General features: G+C 34.9%; 1 pseudogene; it reads left to right on the top strand.

The window, feature by feature from the left end:
* Positions 1-7,852: 7,852 nt before the first annotated feature.
* On the top strand, positions 7,853-8,065 carry LOC145268936 (U2 spliceosomal RNA; annotated as a pseudogene).
* Positions 8,066-16,809: the final 8,744 nt, after the last annotated feature.

Consider the following 16,809-nt stretch of genomic DNA (forward strand, 5'->3'; position numbering starts at 1 on the left):
ATGTACTTATTGATTTGTAAATAGCCACTTGTTTCGTCTCCTTTCACCAACGACTCTATTTCATTCCTCTCTACTACTACTACTACACACACACACACACACACACACACACACACACACACACACACACACACATATATATATATATATATATATATATATATATATATATATATATATATATAGTGCATTCTCACATCGAAAACAATGAGGCTTCAGCAAATAATTTCAACAATTCCTATGTTTTGTGACATCGTATGTGCTTTATATCCAGCATGTGTCTTGCACACCTTGTCGTAGATGATACACCTGCATGTATTTGTTGAATCAAAATGTCGCCCCGAATTGGCAGATTAGCCTTACTTTGCTCAGTGCTTTGAACCCAAAGCGACACACGCAATAATTGTTTGGTCGATCCCTGTTTGGTGGATTTTGCTGATGATTTGCTTTCAAATTTGCACGAATGGCGTCCCTATGATGAAGGCGGTTGCTTTCAAATTCATGAATCTTAGGAAACAGACTTTTCTTCGTTTGTTGCGATCCCCTGCTGCACTCTCCCAATGCGAGGAATGAAATATAGTCGTTGTTGGTGAAAGGAGACGAAACAAGTAGCTATTTACAAATCAATAAGTACATACATATATATCTATATATACATATATTTATTCAGTTGCATTAGGTACAAATGTCTTACTTGTTATGTCTGCGACAATATCCATTATTAATTTCGGAAAAAAAATTCCCTTTTCAAATGGTAAACAATCCCCTGCGGCACCCTCACAGGAGCTCATGGCAATTTCACAACGCTTCAGATTGTATTTTCTTGTTAGGAAGAATAGGATGTCGTATTGAAGATGAAGAATTTATCAATTGCCCATAAAAAAGTTTTTTTGGAACTCTTGAGTCATCCATTCTTACGAGATGACCCTCGCATTTTATACCCACATAAAAAAAATGTTTCAATACTCAATATTTCGAACACGACCCAGCCATTTGATATTGCAAATAGAACGGATGCATTCCATATGGAAGGGATCGAATTGATTGATGTGACACAAGGTATACCCTTCGGCACCATACAGAAGAGTGGATAGAACGACCAATTTGTGTTATAGAAGAGGAGAGAATTATCTGTTATTTGTCTATTTGTCAGTTTCTCTAATTATCTAGTGTACCTATGTATGTATGTATGTATGTATGTATGTATGTATGTATGTATGTATAGACTAAGCTGGTTACCCCACCAGATTGTTTGGTGAGGAGGGTTGCTAGTCTCCCTGGAGGATTAAAAACAAGACCTTCCAAAGGACGAATGAACTCTTTTTCTGGGTCAACGGCCAACTAGCACCGTGTATATTTGTGTGTGTATATGTGTATTGGGGTGGAGAGGGCTCCAGTAAGCCGTGGTGAAGGCAGCGTTTCTAGGAGAAGCAAATCTCTGATTTAAAAAACCATAAAGCGGGAGACCAGTACCCGCATTAAGCTGGTCTTGCTCTTGCTTGTTGCTGGATCTCAACATTTTGAACCGAGAGAGAGACTTAGCTGTCGTACAATGCTAAGACTCAGTAACGTCATCCTTGTATAGATACTCCCTCAGGCATTTGGGCTCATGGATTTTAAATGTCTGAGGGAGTGGCACTCGTCTGACAAGACGTTGCAACCATCATGTATGTATGTATGTATGTCTCTCTCTCTTTCTCTTTCTCTTTCTCTGTCTGTCTGTCTGTCTGTCTGTCTGTCTCTCTCTCTCTCTCTCTCTCTCTCTCTCTCTCTCTCTCTCTCTCTCTCTAGTAGAAGAATTTCTTACACCTAAAGATCTCTAGGGGTGGGATTTAGCTGCTTGTCGGGTTTGTCGGGAGTATTTATGTCAAGCGGGCACAAGTGCTTGCAGTTCGTTGGAGCATTCACGGTTAAAGTACTTGGAGAACAGGCAGAGGGATGCAACATTTCGTTGATGAGACAGAGGCTGAAGTTTAGATGACAGTTCATGACCTATCAGATTGGCGACTCTCTTTTGAACCTTGTCTAGGAGCGAGAGATTAGTGGTAGATGCACCAGCCCTAATATGACAAGAATACTTCCATACATTATATTTTTTAACCATTCTCCCTCGACCCAGGATTGTTCTCTAATCACATCTCTGACAGCTATTCATTCAGATACCAGTTCATGTAAATACAGATCTTGAAATTTGGTATCTAGGGTATTCAGATATATGGCTTTTATCAACTGTTTCACGAGATTTTAAAACACTTCTCAAAGATCTACTGTCAAAACTCAACTCTCGAACACGACGCACTGCTGACAACACTTGCTACTCTGATATCCAAATCCAAAACCAACTCAGTCTCTGAAAAACAGGCTTTTTTTTTATCCAATCAGAAAGCACTGACTGCACACAAACAGGGTGAATTTTTTTTACGTGTGAACTTGGCGATCTGAAAATCATTCTGCCTTTTTCTTTAACATTCAACGATTTTTTTTTTACATGGTAGTCACCATTTATCAAGGCTCATAAGCCACTCGGGGATAAGGGTTATTGCGTGTACAGTAATCAATGGGATAGTATCGTAGTAATCGTTAGTAATGGAGATTTGATAGAGTGTCTTACTCAAGGGGGCGGTTTATCAGGAATTTGTTTATGTTGGACTTGAAGACAACCAAGTTGTAGTCAGGCGGGAAAGCAGGCAAACGGAAGACAATTCCACAGTCGTGCACTTCTGAGAAAGAAGCTTTGTTCATGGAATCCACGTTTTGATTCAGGCACATATAAAGAATGGGGAAAATTACTGACAATGGTTTCAGCTAGACGAGTGTTTCTTGTGACAGGTGTTTTTCGCGAAAGATTGGCGAGGGGGGGGGGCAGAGATTGGAGCTTAGACGAGCACTTGCCATGGAAATAACGATAAAACAGGCTCGCAGCGTCTCTTCTGTGCGAGAGAGGTTGCAGGAAACAGAAAAGGGCGTCCCCCCACTAGACCACAAAGTCTATTTTGTACTCTGTCAAGGCAGGATAGACTGTTTTTAGCAGCTCCTGCCCAGATGTGGCAGCAGTACTCCATCTTTCTTTAACTCAAACATTCAATGATTAGACTTTAGGTTTTTTATAGTCGATCGGAAGCATCTCATTTGCATGTCAAGTGACAATATCGCAAACATATAAAGAGAAAAAGCGGCCACTTTTTTCTTCTTTCTTTTTTGTCTACACGTAACTGTACAGCTTGCACATATCCTTTTCTCTAGAAAGGACTTGGCCTGCCTTGATAGAGTTCAAAATAGACTTCGTAGCCTCGTAGGAGATGTCCTTTTCTCTTCGCTGCAACCTCTATCTCACAGAAGAGATGTTGCGAGTTTGTCTCTGATGTATCGTTATTTTCATGGAAAGTGTTCGAATGAGCTTCAATCTATGGTCCCCTCTCCCCAAACTTTCACAAGAAGCACTCGTCTAGCTGTAAACACTATCAATAATTCCCTCCCCCCACTTTTTATCTGTGCCTAAACCTAAACGAAGATTCCATGATCAAAGCTTCTTTCTTAGAACTGCACGCCTGTGGAACTGTCTTCAGTTTTCCTGCTTTCCAGCTGACTACAATATGGTTGTCTTCGTCCAATGTAAACAAGTTCTTGATGAGCCGTTCCACTTTAGTTAACAAATTTACCGAATTTCCATTACTAACGATTACTATATTGTCCAATTGATTACTGTACACTCTTAACCCTTATCCTCGAGTGGCCTCTGGACCTTGATAAATGGTTATGTCTATGTAAAGAAAAGGTTTGTAGTAATTTTTAAGTGTTTAATTATAGAAGAACAACTTATTTAGCCTTTAGTAGCATTTTAGACCACATAAACCTTAGTAAGCTTAAAATTAACCAGCCACCTCTTTCCTCGTTGCACCACATGTTTAAGATCGGAGGAGAGAGAATAGGAGAGAATTGGCCTTTGAAGTGTTGCGATAGATGGTAGAGTCGTTAGCATAAATGTCTACTAATGATCTTATGGTGTGATTTGGGAAATCATTGATGTAGATCAGGAGGAGTGTTGGGCCCAGGATCGCCCCCTGAGGGCTCCAGCATTAATACTGTAAGCTTCTGAATTCTGTCCATCAACCACTACTTTTATGAACCTACCAGGGAGAAATTATTTTATAATTGAGAAGACATTTCCAACTATGCTGGAGATCTTGTGGAGTAGACCTCTATGCCATACTCTATCAAAGGCCTTTGATATGTCAAGAGCAATTGTCTTAGAAAGGTTGCCTCCATCGAAAGATTCGCTAATCCTATGAGATATAATTGTTAGCACATCTGCTGTAGATCTAGCAGAACGGAAACCATATTGCATGTCACTAAGAAGGTTATTTTTGCTGAGGTAGTTGACTACTTCTCTATTTAACACAGATTCCAGCAACTTACTCATGACACAGATGAGACTTATTGGTCTGTACTGAGAGGGAGATGACCGATCATCTAAATTTTTAAACACAGGGCATACTGATGAGGTTTTCCAGGGCGTTGGAAAGCAATTCTCCTTAAGATATCGCTTAAACAGCTTTGTAAGTACGGGAGTTAGTTCTGGTTGAAGCTTTTTCAGCACTATAATTGAAATGCCGTTAGGGTCAGATGATTTCTGGAAGCAAGGTTTTTGATTAGCTTGGCAACATCATGCACAGATACAACCATATTGTAGTCAGCTGGAAAGCAGGAAAACAGAAGACAGTTCCACAGGTGTACAGTTCTAAGAAATAAGATTTGTTCATGGAATCTACGTATAGGTTTAGGCACAGATAAAGAGTGGGGGAATTATTGATAATGTTTTCAGCTAGACGAGTGGTTCTTGTATGCTGCCTTTGATATGTTAAGAGCAATTGCCTTAGAAAGGTTGCCTCCGTTGAGAGATTCGCTAATCCTATGAGATATAATTGTTAGCACATCTGCTGTAGATCTAGCAGAACGGAAACCATATTGCATGTCACTAAGAAGGTTATTTTTGCTGAGGTAGTTGACTACTTCTCTATTTAACACAGATTCCAGCAACTTAGTCATGACGTGTTTTCAAATACAGGAGGAAATGTGAGGAGGGGGGGGGGCTTGATTACACTTAATTGCCTCAAGTTCATTGATGATAGTTGGGATAGAGTACACACATATGTTCAGGACCCTGTTTGTTATTTGCTAAAATTGGTGGGATCAACCTGCTCCTCAGCTACGGACTGAGAATATAACTCCCTCGCATTCTTTATTACTCTTTTGCAGTAATTGCTGACAGTCCTGAAAGCAGCTTTAATCTCAGTACATCTGTTACGTTAGAAGCAATGGAAAAAGTTATTTCTGTGCATAATGGCAGCAGTACATTCCGGAGATAACCACCTTTGGCTGTTAGGTTTTTGCTGGAATTTTTTGGAGGGTAATATATACACATATATACATATATACATACATATATATATATATATATATATATATATATATATATATATACATATATATATATACATATACACACATATATGTGCATATATACATATATATACATATATATACATATAATCATATATATTCACATATATACATATATATACACAAATACACATATATATACACAGGTATATATATATACATATACACATATATACACATATATACGTATATATACATATATATACACATATATACACATATATACATATATACATACACATATATACACACATATATACGCACACATATATATACGCACACATATATATATGATGATTGCAACGTCTTGTCAGACGACTGCCACACCCTCAAACACTTAAAGTCCATGAGCCCAAAAATGACTTCCATCGCCACATGACCATTTTAATCGACAAATGTCTGAGGTAGTATCTACACATGGATGATGTTAGAGAGTCTTAGCTTTGTAAGGTCTGATACTATAGAGGACACGATTTTTTTTTTTTTTAACATGGAATGCCGGGGTTGATCTGATATAAATTAAAGGAAGCTATCCCATCAGCCATTTACAATCGTTCACTGTGCAGAGGGAGACAACTCTCTTTTACTAAGAGATTTGTTCACTTTTTCATCTCATAATTTAGGACGCTCAAACCATGCAACGATATTTTTTATTAAATCACAACATAAAAAAAAGAAAACTCCGACGAATCTTTTTAATGAAACAAAGTTGATTACATTAATAATATAAAATGTAGTCTTTACGCGACTATTAAGACTATCTATCTATCTATCTATCTATCTATCAATCTATCTATCTATCTATCAATATATCTATCTATCTCTCTCTCTCGCTCTATATATATATATATATATCCATCGATATATCTATGTATCTATGTATGTATGTATGTATGTATCTATCTATCTATCTATCTATCTATGTATCTTTCTATGTATCTTTCTTTCTATCTATCTATCTATCTATCTATCTATCCATCTAACTGGCAGTGTAAACAAGAGATTTGAAGCTATATTTTGATAAGGTTCTCAAAACATGTGAAAATATGTTAAACTCAGTGACCGGTCAAGTTTGCACCGGAAGGTATCTGAACAGCTGACCGATAGGATGTGTCGTCTGTCACGTGTTCCGGTTTGCTGGTTACAAAGTGTTGAGTTGAATTGAAGACATTGAAAGAAGAAGATGATCTGAAAAGACGTAGAAGAACTAACTCAAAGCTAAGATTGTTGATCACTCCTCTGCTATGACGACTACCTGGGAGAAATAAAATTATATCATAAATTTACGATGCTAAAACCAACGATATTTTCATCAGATGAAAACATTTTAAAAAAAGAAGCTGTGGCAACTTATTTTTTAATTATTAAAAGTAATATTTTAATAAGGATATTAAAAAATTATTATTCAACCTTAAAAAATACATAGAATGAAACTCTTTAATAAAACCAGGATGAGACTTTTCAAGCTGAGACGACTTTTTTTTTTTACTGTAACAAAGTTTATAATATTAATAACACCAACTAGTTTTTAACAAAAGATGGAAAGGCGACGATAAAGTTTCATCCTCGTTCTAAAAAGAGTTTCGTTCTTTGATTTGTTCAGTAAAAATATATATATATATATATAAATATATATATATATATATATATATATATATATATATGTGTGATCGTTTAAGTATATTCATGTTTATTTAATTTATTTATTTGTTTATTTTCTATTGTTTTTGTTAGTTTTAAAACTATTTTGTATCTATATATATATAAATATATATATATATAAATATATATATATATCTATAAAAGTGAACGTGTCTGTCTGTGTGTCTGTGTGTCTGTCTGTCTGTGTACATTTCCCTATGCAATAATTTGTTCAGTAAAAATATATATATATATATATATATATATATATATATATATATATATATATATATATATATATATATATATATATATATATATATAAATATATGAAAAAAAAAGCTGGAGCCTTTTTAATCGCGTGCAAGCGACTCTATAAGTCACTCCGTCGGTCGGTCGGCCAGTCTGTCAGTCAGTCTGTCGGTCTGTCCGTAACACTTTTGTGCTTGGCCTTTTTTGGTTAAGATCAAAGGTCTGTTGTTAATAGATGCTGTTTTTAGCTTTGTAAGCTTTCCTTGGCCTTTTGGCCAAGATCAAAGTGTAATATCTGTCCGGCAGATACTGCAAGCAAAGACCATATGTGGGGGTAACCCCACATATCAGACCTTGGTCAATGTGGGGGCAACCCTTCATATCAATTGTCACTATCCAGCTCTCCTACTCCTCGGGGAGCTGGGCCCCATTCCCCATTCACTCGTCACTTTAAAAATCAGCCTCGTGTCTAATTTGCTCGGTGGGGGAGCAAATAAATACCCTTTTCTTGGTCTTTTGGCCAAGATCAAAGTGTAGCATCTGTTCTTACTACATGCTGTACTTATGTTTGTAACTTTGTGATATAAAGTGGGGGATGACTTTTCTCTATTAATTGAATGTAAAATGATCACCCACTTTACAACCAGTCAGTCTCAAAACCATTCAAGTCATTCTCCAGATCATTCAAGTTTGTTTTGAAGGATTCCAGTTATTTTTTTAAGGTCATTCAATTCATCCTTAAGGTCATTAAAGTAATTCTAAGTCATTTACTTTTTATTTATTTAAGTCATTTCAGCCCATTTTTCGGTCATTTTATTTTATCTTTAAGAATTTCATGTCAATCCTACATTCACGCATCCATTCATTAAACGAGAGCACGTGACTAATGGCTATCGGCCTTGTTCTTTTCCCATTGAAGTTTCTCTTCACGTTTAAAACTGTCCTCCATATTTTTTTTTTCTTTAAAGTTTGACACAACAACGTTTGAAGTAATAAAGTCTGTCCAAAATAGTTTTTGTCAATTGCTGCTCGGTTGTTGTCCGGCATTCTAACGATCCTTGGGCAAGGGGTGGGGAGAATATGGGTCAGGGGGAGGGGTAATTATTATTTAAGAATTTCATGTCAATCCTACATTCACGCATTCATACATTACACGAGAGCACGCGACTAATGGCTATCGCACTTGTTTTTCATATTCTCATTCTTATTCTATTAAAAAGTTTTGGTTGAAAAAAATTATAATTTCCTGTTGTCGCATTTAATCTCTTTGTAAGTCGTAAAAAACATAGAAAAATGTTGTAAGTACTATAATTGGTATTATTAATTATATATTTATAATATTATATATATATTATATATATATATATATATATATATATATATATATATATATATATATATATAATATATTTGGTATTATTAATGTTATCAAATTTGTTCACAATTTCTTTTACAACTATCGTCGGATTTTCATTGCTTTGTAATGTTGAAAAGATGCTGGTGTTATTAATATTATAAACAAAAAAATAATTAAAGAGTTTCATTCTTTGTATTATTTAAGGTTAAAAACTAATTTAAAAAAAAAACTTTACTATAACATTTACTTTTTAATAAAAAATAAAGTTGCCGCAGCTTTTTTAACGTTTTCATCAACGTCTGCCTGCTTCCCACCTGACTACAACTTGGATGTGTTCAAGTCCAACGTTAACAAATTTTTTTTATTTTAAAATATTTTCATCAAATGAAAATATCGTTGGTTAATAGTCGCGTAAAAACTACATTTTATATTATTAGCGTTATCAACTTTGTTAAAAAAAAAAAAATCGTCGTTGCTTTCTTTTTTTAATGTTTTGATTTAATAAAAAAAAATATCCCTGCATCGAGCGTCCGAAATTATGGGGTGAAAAATATGAACGAATCTCTTAGTAAAAGAGAGTTGTCTCCCTTTACAGAGTGAACAATTGTAAAACTGCGCCAGCTATAAAGTATCGATAAATTGTATGATAGAGAGGTACTGAGGATATTACATTTTGTTTTTATCTTAACTGAGACAACTGAATGGTTGGAAGATCCCAGTGGAGATAGAATGGAGAATAAACATAGCTCAGGATAAGTTGTGAGAAAAAGGTTTAGGGGATTTGCATACTGATCGTCAGTGTCGGGCACACGGGTGGGTTCGTGAACAATATGAGTTAGGTCATAAGCAACTGAGATATCGTGATAGAACTTCACCCTCATCATCCGTTTTGTTTGAGGGGGGGGGCTAAACATTTCACATTGTGAACATTGAAGTCTTCACAGACGTAAATGTTAGCCGAAGAGTGAGCAGATAGGACGTGGTCAATTTTCTCAGATATTCTCTTAAAGATAGTAACTCCGCTGTTGTGGGGGCGATAAAGGACAAATATAAACGCAGTGATATGAGCAAGTGCAACCCGAAAAAACACATATAGGGGTAATTTAGGATTTTATCTGGAGATGGTATTTATTTGCTCCCCCACTGAGCAAATTAGGCACAAGGCCGTTTTTAATGTGAGGTAAAAACCAGCTCCCCTAAAAGTAGGCAAAAAGGGGGCACTCTGGTTACCAAAAATAATAATTGTCCCAGTATAGAGGGTTTCCCCTCCATTGACTGGTACAAATTATCTTAAGTGCAGCATCTGCCGGAACAGATGGTGTTTATTTGCTCCCCCACTGAGCAAATTAGGCACAAGGCCGTTTTTAATGTGAGGTAAAAACCAGCTCCCCTAAAAGGGGTCACTCTGGTTACCAAAAATAATAATTGTCCCAGTATAGAGGGTTTCCCCTCCATTGACTGGTACAAATTATCTTAAGTGCAGTATCTGCCGGAACAGATACTACACTTTTAGGATTTTATCTGGAGATGTCCCTGCCACATGGAAAGTCATTTCTAATGTAGGTACCATGTATGTTCCATGCTCATGGCGACCTCCGGGGTCAGATTTTGATGTTAAGTTAAAGTATCCTTTAATTCATCTAGGGATATAGTCGGCCCAATGTTAGTTTCGCTTAGGAATAATAGGTCTGGTTTGGTCTCCTGTAATTGGGTTTCAACCTCTGGAAGGTTGGAATGTAGACCAGTGATGTTGGAGAAGGAGATATGGAAGTGGAGGTTTATGTTGGAAGTTGGAGTTCTGGGTTTAATCGTTTATTCTTTCTGGAGACTTTTCATGATGGAGTTTTTGGGATTTGTGGAACAGGTTGACAATTAATTTGCAATTGAATAACGCTTTTATCACGGAGAAAACATTGCTATATATATTTTATAACTTGCTACTATATATATATATATATATATATATATATATATATATATATATATATATATATATATATATATATATATATATATATATATGGATCATATAAATACATAAAAAAGAGAATTATGTTAAAATGCTTTGGATATTTTGTCAATCCAGAACAATTATTACAACGAAAAGAAAAAAGAGAGAGAAAGAGATACGCCTTCCTGTGACTGCCGTGACCCAATGATCGCTTTGTAGTTGTACTATGAGAAAACAACACAAGACAAGTTGTTGATATAACTCAGTTGAGCTCTGTGTGTGTGTGTATGTATGTATCTATCTATCCATCTATCTATCTATCTAACCGGCAGTGTAAACAAGAGATGTGAAGCTATATTTTGATAAGGTTCTCAAAACATGTTAAACTCAGTGATCGGTCAAGTTTGCACCGGAAGGTATCTGAACAGCTGACTGGTAGGATGTGTCGCCTGTCAAGTGTTCCTTCATGTATGTATGAAATCGTCCCGTAGTTTAGAAAAGACTCCTAAACGTTGTCTGTTTATGTCGGACCCAAGATTACCTTCACCACATGATCTTCTTTTGCTCAATTCTGACTACAAACGCTTCGATCTTTCTCAGTGGACTTCCGAGCCACCAAACCATCGTCAACTTTCACAAACTGAAAACTGTTGTAAAACTAACTCTTGGCTCCTAAATTTATGGTCTCAAAATTGGAAATCCTATGTCCGGTCTTTCACCTGAAAGTGACTGATAAATAAGGCTAGGACAACAGAATATTCTTTTCGTTGTTTTGACGCTCGAGTGTGTATCCTTTGATATCTTATATGCTTTTGTATAGCGTGATGTGGTGGTTCTCGATTGATTAACTGTCTCACTGTGTCGGAGATAATGGCGAAAGTCAAAACAATAAAAAGAATATTCCGTTTTCATAGTCATACGGATAAACGAGAAGTGACTTACCTTCTCGGTCAGTATCAACTAACCGCCCATCCCATTTCCGACCCCGTTTGTGTCCTTTAGTAAATCATTTCTAACCCTTTTTCTAGCCCCTCCCTTTTTTTTTTTTTTTTTTTTTACTTCCGACAACTTTTTTTCTTTTTTTTATGAGTTACTTTCTAAGGACCCCCTTCATGATCGCTACTTCAATGATGTCTCAAATGGTAAAAAAAAAAAAAGTCATAGCAAAAATTCGCCTAGCTAAAATCACTATAAGTAATATTCCTGTCATCCTGTTTGTACATAGAGCTTAAAATTTATCCAAAGAACTGTCCGTCTGCGGAACACAATACCATTAGGATGCTTCCCAACTGACTTCAACATGGTTCATTCTTCGAGTTCAATGTAAACAAATTCTTGCTGAGGCGTTCCTTCAAATAATCAAATTATGTTCAGTCTCATCCAGTATCTCGAAATTCATTACCTTTTTATCCTTGAGTGACCTTCCGGCTTTGATGGGCGGTAGATGGTTAGAACAAAGAACAATCTGCAACAGAATAAGTACTACCCCTTACCCCTTACCACTAAAACAGGAAGATTTAGTCTCTGGGGAAATCATGAGCACAGAACTGATACCACATTACGTGCACTCTATTATTCCTAATATTCATTAATGACCCCCCTGATAAGATTGTCTCTGAGATGGGTATATTTGCTGATGATACCACGCTCTATAACAGGCACAAGGAGGTAAACAATGAACACATATCTAAGGAAATGTCAGAAACACTAGAGGAAGACTACTAATTTGTAGTGGAATGGGAACAAAAATGGTCAAATTCAATGTTGCCAAGACTAAGCTTGTTTTCTTCAATAATTACAAAAATAAACCCTTCCCAACCGCCAATAGCTATGGCTAAAGATACATTATCTAAAAGTACTTCGTTCAAACTCTTTGGCTTAACGTTCACAGAGAACATGAGTTGAAACAGATACATTAAGAGCATTGCCAGGGCCGCTGCAAGGAAGGTAGGCTCCCTCTACCGTGCTAGAAAGTTACTTACACCTGAAAGTATCCTGTACCTCTACAAGGCCACCATTCGCCCATGTATGGAGTATTGTTGTCATATTTATGCTGGAGCATCTTCTACTAACTTTTCGCTCCTGGACAGGGTTCAAAAGAGAGTAGCCAACCTGATAGGTCCTGAGCTGTGATCTAAGCTTCAACCTCTGTCACATTGACGAAATGTTGCATCCCTCTGCCTGTTTTGCAAGTATTTTAATGGTGGATGCTCCAACAAACTACAAGCCCTTATACCCCCTCGACGTAAATACCCCCGACAAACCTGAAAAGCAGCTAAATCCCACCTCTTCACAGTAGAGATCCGTAGATGTAAGAAATTCTTCTACTCTAATAGCTTCTTCTCCAGAACTACTAGACTCTGGAACTCCTTTCCGGGATTCTGCTTTCCCAACTGTACTGACATGCAGAAGTTCAAGTGTAATGTGAACAGACATCTTGCTGCTTAACTCCCTACATAGTATCCCTGCAAATTATGTCCCCGATAGTAGCCCTCTACATCAAAGTGGAATTTAAAAAAAAAATAGGATATCATGCTTGTGAGTATTTAATATACTCAACTGTTTCCAAGGAGGACGTAATGCATAGGAGGATTAAATAGACACGTATATTGGAAATTGCCAATGTTGCTGGATTTTTAAATACTGAAGAATTGTCCGCTTTCGACCCTTATTTGTTAGTGACATAGGCAGCTTGAAGTTGTCTCCCTTTATCTGCTTAGAGGTGACGTTTATTTTCAAATTGTGTGACTGGGTTATTTCCCTTTGATTTACCTTTATATATAAAAGACACGTATGTTGTATTTCTTTTTCTTTCTTGTGTATAGATGTAAATTAAAACAGGCGTGGATTTTTGCGTCTCTGCCTGTGTGCTGAATAAAATTAAACGTTGTTAATTCATTTGTTTGTTTTTGCTACCATCGATATACCTTCCACGATATGAAGTTATTTAAAGAACAAAGGTACGTTTTTTCTTTTATTTAATTCGTAATTAATTTGACTAAGATTATTAATTAAACTAACACGTGTAGTATCTGTTCTCGACATCACTATTACCATCAAATCACTCTGGGTTGTCTCCCTTTGACTGTTTTTTTTTTTTTTTTTTTGTCTAAAAGGCACGTAATGTAACATGTCCTCCCTCTTTGGTGTAGACCTTAAACTATATCCAGTGGTGAGGCCCCAGCTTGCGGGCTTTGGGGAATGTGGAGCCACCCTTTAATTGCCATTGCTCCCAGGTCCACTCTGACTCGGAGTGGTAGTACATGTTATGGTCCCAACTATGGGTTGAATAGAAACCGACTTGAAAGCAACAAATATATTTTATTAAAAAAAAAAATTTTCTTCAAAATCTTTGGATTCGGCATTAAATAATCTGAAAAGGGTTGATATGCCGTAAAACAAAACCAACCAACCAACAACCTTTTTGGTGTATAGCTCTTTTTCATGTACAGATGTAAATAAATAAATGAACAAACAGACGCGTCTCTGTCCGTCTCTACGTGTGCTGATAAAATGTTACGCTGTTAATTCGTTTGTTTCTTTTGCCATCACCGATAGCTTCCAACTTAAACAAACAACTAATGCATACAGTTTAAATTTAATAAAAATTAGAAATCTATCGACAGAAAAATAGTTCTTAAGTTTTGGTCTCCTTTTTTTATTCGGAAGTAAAAACTCCATTATTCTCGCGTTGTTGTGGTTGTTGTTGTTGCAGTTTTTTTTAAATTTAGTTTTTTTTATTAAGCGTGTTCGCCGAAATGATATCCGAAATTATTTAGAAAAAAAGAAAATCAAATTCTTTTTGTTTGCATCTAAAGGCGTGTTTTTAAAACAGTTTATCTGTTTGTTCTATATTATTCACTTTATTCAAGATGCTTCTAAGAGTCGACAAATTTTCAGCTTCATATTAGGCGACCACACGCCTTTTCGACTTAATGAACCGTCCACGGAGTTTTATAATTATATACATATTCTATCATTATATAATAGTCACCTTGATACACACATACACACATTCAGCTTTATATATATATATATATATATATATATATATATATATATATATATATATATATATGGGTTAAGAAATTCCAACGAGAGAAAGATGTATATTTAAATAAGGGAGTGATCACCAACAATGTATATTTTTTAACATTATTTTATTATTCCGTGTCTTGGCTTTTCATTGAAAACTATGTTTAGATTATTGTAATAATGTTTTTAAATCATTGAAATTGTTTTTTAACGCGTTTCAGACGTTCTGTGAAGCGTCCTCTTCAGAAAGTATCTAAAATGATAAGAATATAATCAAGACGCGTTAAAAATGAAAAGAACATTTTCGTAGTTCATTTGAAATGTTCCAAGAGGTGGAAACATGTGTACACGATTCTACTTTTAATTCGTATGTCCAATTTTAATTACTGGTTCATTGGGCTGGACTGTTGTCTTATGTTTCTCTCTCTCTCTCTCTCTCTCTCTCTCTCTCTCTCTCTCTCTCTCTGCTTGTGTTTCTGTTTATCTTTCTTTTTTTTCTCATATTTTCTTTTTTTCCTCTTACTTGAGTGGGGGTGAGAGGGCCGTTGGTACTTGGTCAACTGCATGGGGTGTGTGTGCGTGTGTGTGTGAGTGAGTGTGTGTGTGAGTGAGTGTGTGTGTGAGTGAGTGTGTGTGTGTTTTCTTTTATTGGTTTGAAGAATGTATGTTCTGTTTTATAGTATTATGAAGTTAGTTACTTTCCTAGGAAGGTCGTTACTAATGTGTGTGTGGGAGGAGGGGCTTCATTCAAGTTTGATATTTATTTTTTGGATTCTTAGATTTTAGCATTGTGATTTTTCGTTTCAGTTCGGGTATTCTTTATATTATGTTACCACCCCCTTATTTAAATATATATATATATATATATATATATATATATATATATATATATATATATATATATATACATACATATATATACATACATATATACATATATATACATATATATATGTATATATATACATATATATACATATATATACATATATGTATATAGATATATATATACTTATATATACATATATATGCATATATATACATATATATATACATATATATATGCATATATACATATATATGTACATATATATACATATATATATATACATATATACATATATACATATATATGTACATACATATACATATATATACATATATGTATGGATATACATATATATACATATATATACATATATATACTTATATACATATATATGTACATATATATACATATATATACATATATATACAGATATGTATGCATGTATATATACATATATATACATACATATATATACATATACATATATATACATATATATACATATATATATATACATACACACACACACACATATATATATATATATATATATATATATATATATATATATACTTCAGAATAAAGTTATCCAACAACCTGTGATTATAAGATTTACAAGTAATATTGTATAAGTATTATCCCACCTAAAAAAGATTTGCTAATATTTTCTCCTCTGAAGAGATGGTAGACATCGAAATTGTATAGAATAATAAAAATCTTTTGGTCTGAAACTCAAACATTTCACGTCATAAATTTTTAAATTCATTGAATGACTAAAATTATATATATATATATATATATATATATATATATATATATATATATATATATATATATGTGTGTGTGTGTGTGTGTGTGTGTATATCAGCAATTCAGCTTGGCTTTGATCGGGCCCTATGTACTGTTCATAACTTTATGTGCATATGTATATATTAAAAAGTTTGACTCATGTCCAGGTAACCTGCATCCAAAGTTTCAAGTGCTAGTTATAGCTGTAATGAAATCTTGAAAGTGCTAGTTATAGCTGTAATTAAACCTTGAAAAAATAATTAAAAAACATAATAACAAAATATTAAACAAAAATAGCACACCCATTGCTACCGAAGGGTGTACTTGTAGAATTAAATCAAAATGCCCTCTTACAGGAAATTGTCAAATTACTTCTGTAGTGTACCAAGCAACTATTTCTACTAAGGAAAATCCTATTGAAAGAAAATATTGCATAGGAATGACAAATAACAATTTTAAAGAAAGATTTACCGGTCACAAGGGCTCTTTTGAAAA

Source organism: Euprymna scolopes, chromosome 44 (assembly GCF_053919585.1).
Source record: "Euprymna scolopes isolate OS-2025 chromosome 44, ASM5391958v1, whole genome shotgun sequence".
In the NCBI taxonomy this organism is placed as follows: domain Eukaryota; kingdom Metazoa; phylum Mollusca; class Cephalopoda; order Sepiida; family Sepiolidae; genus Euprymna; species Euprymna scolopes.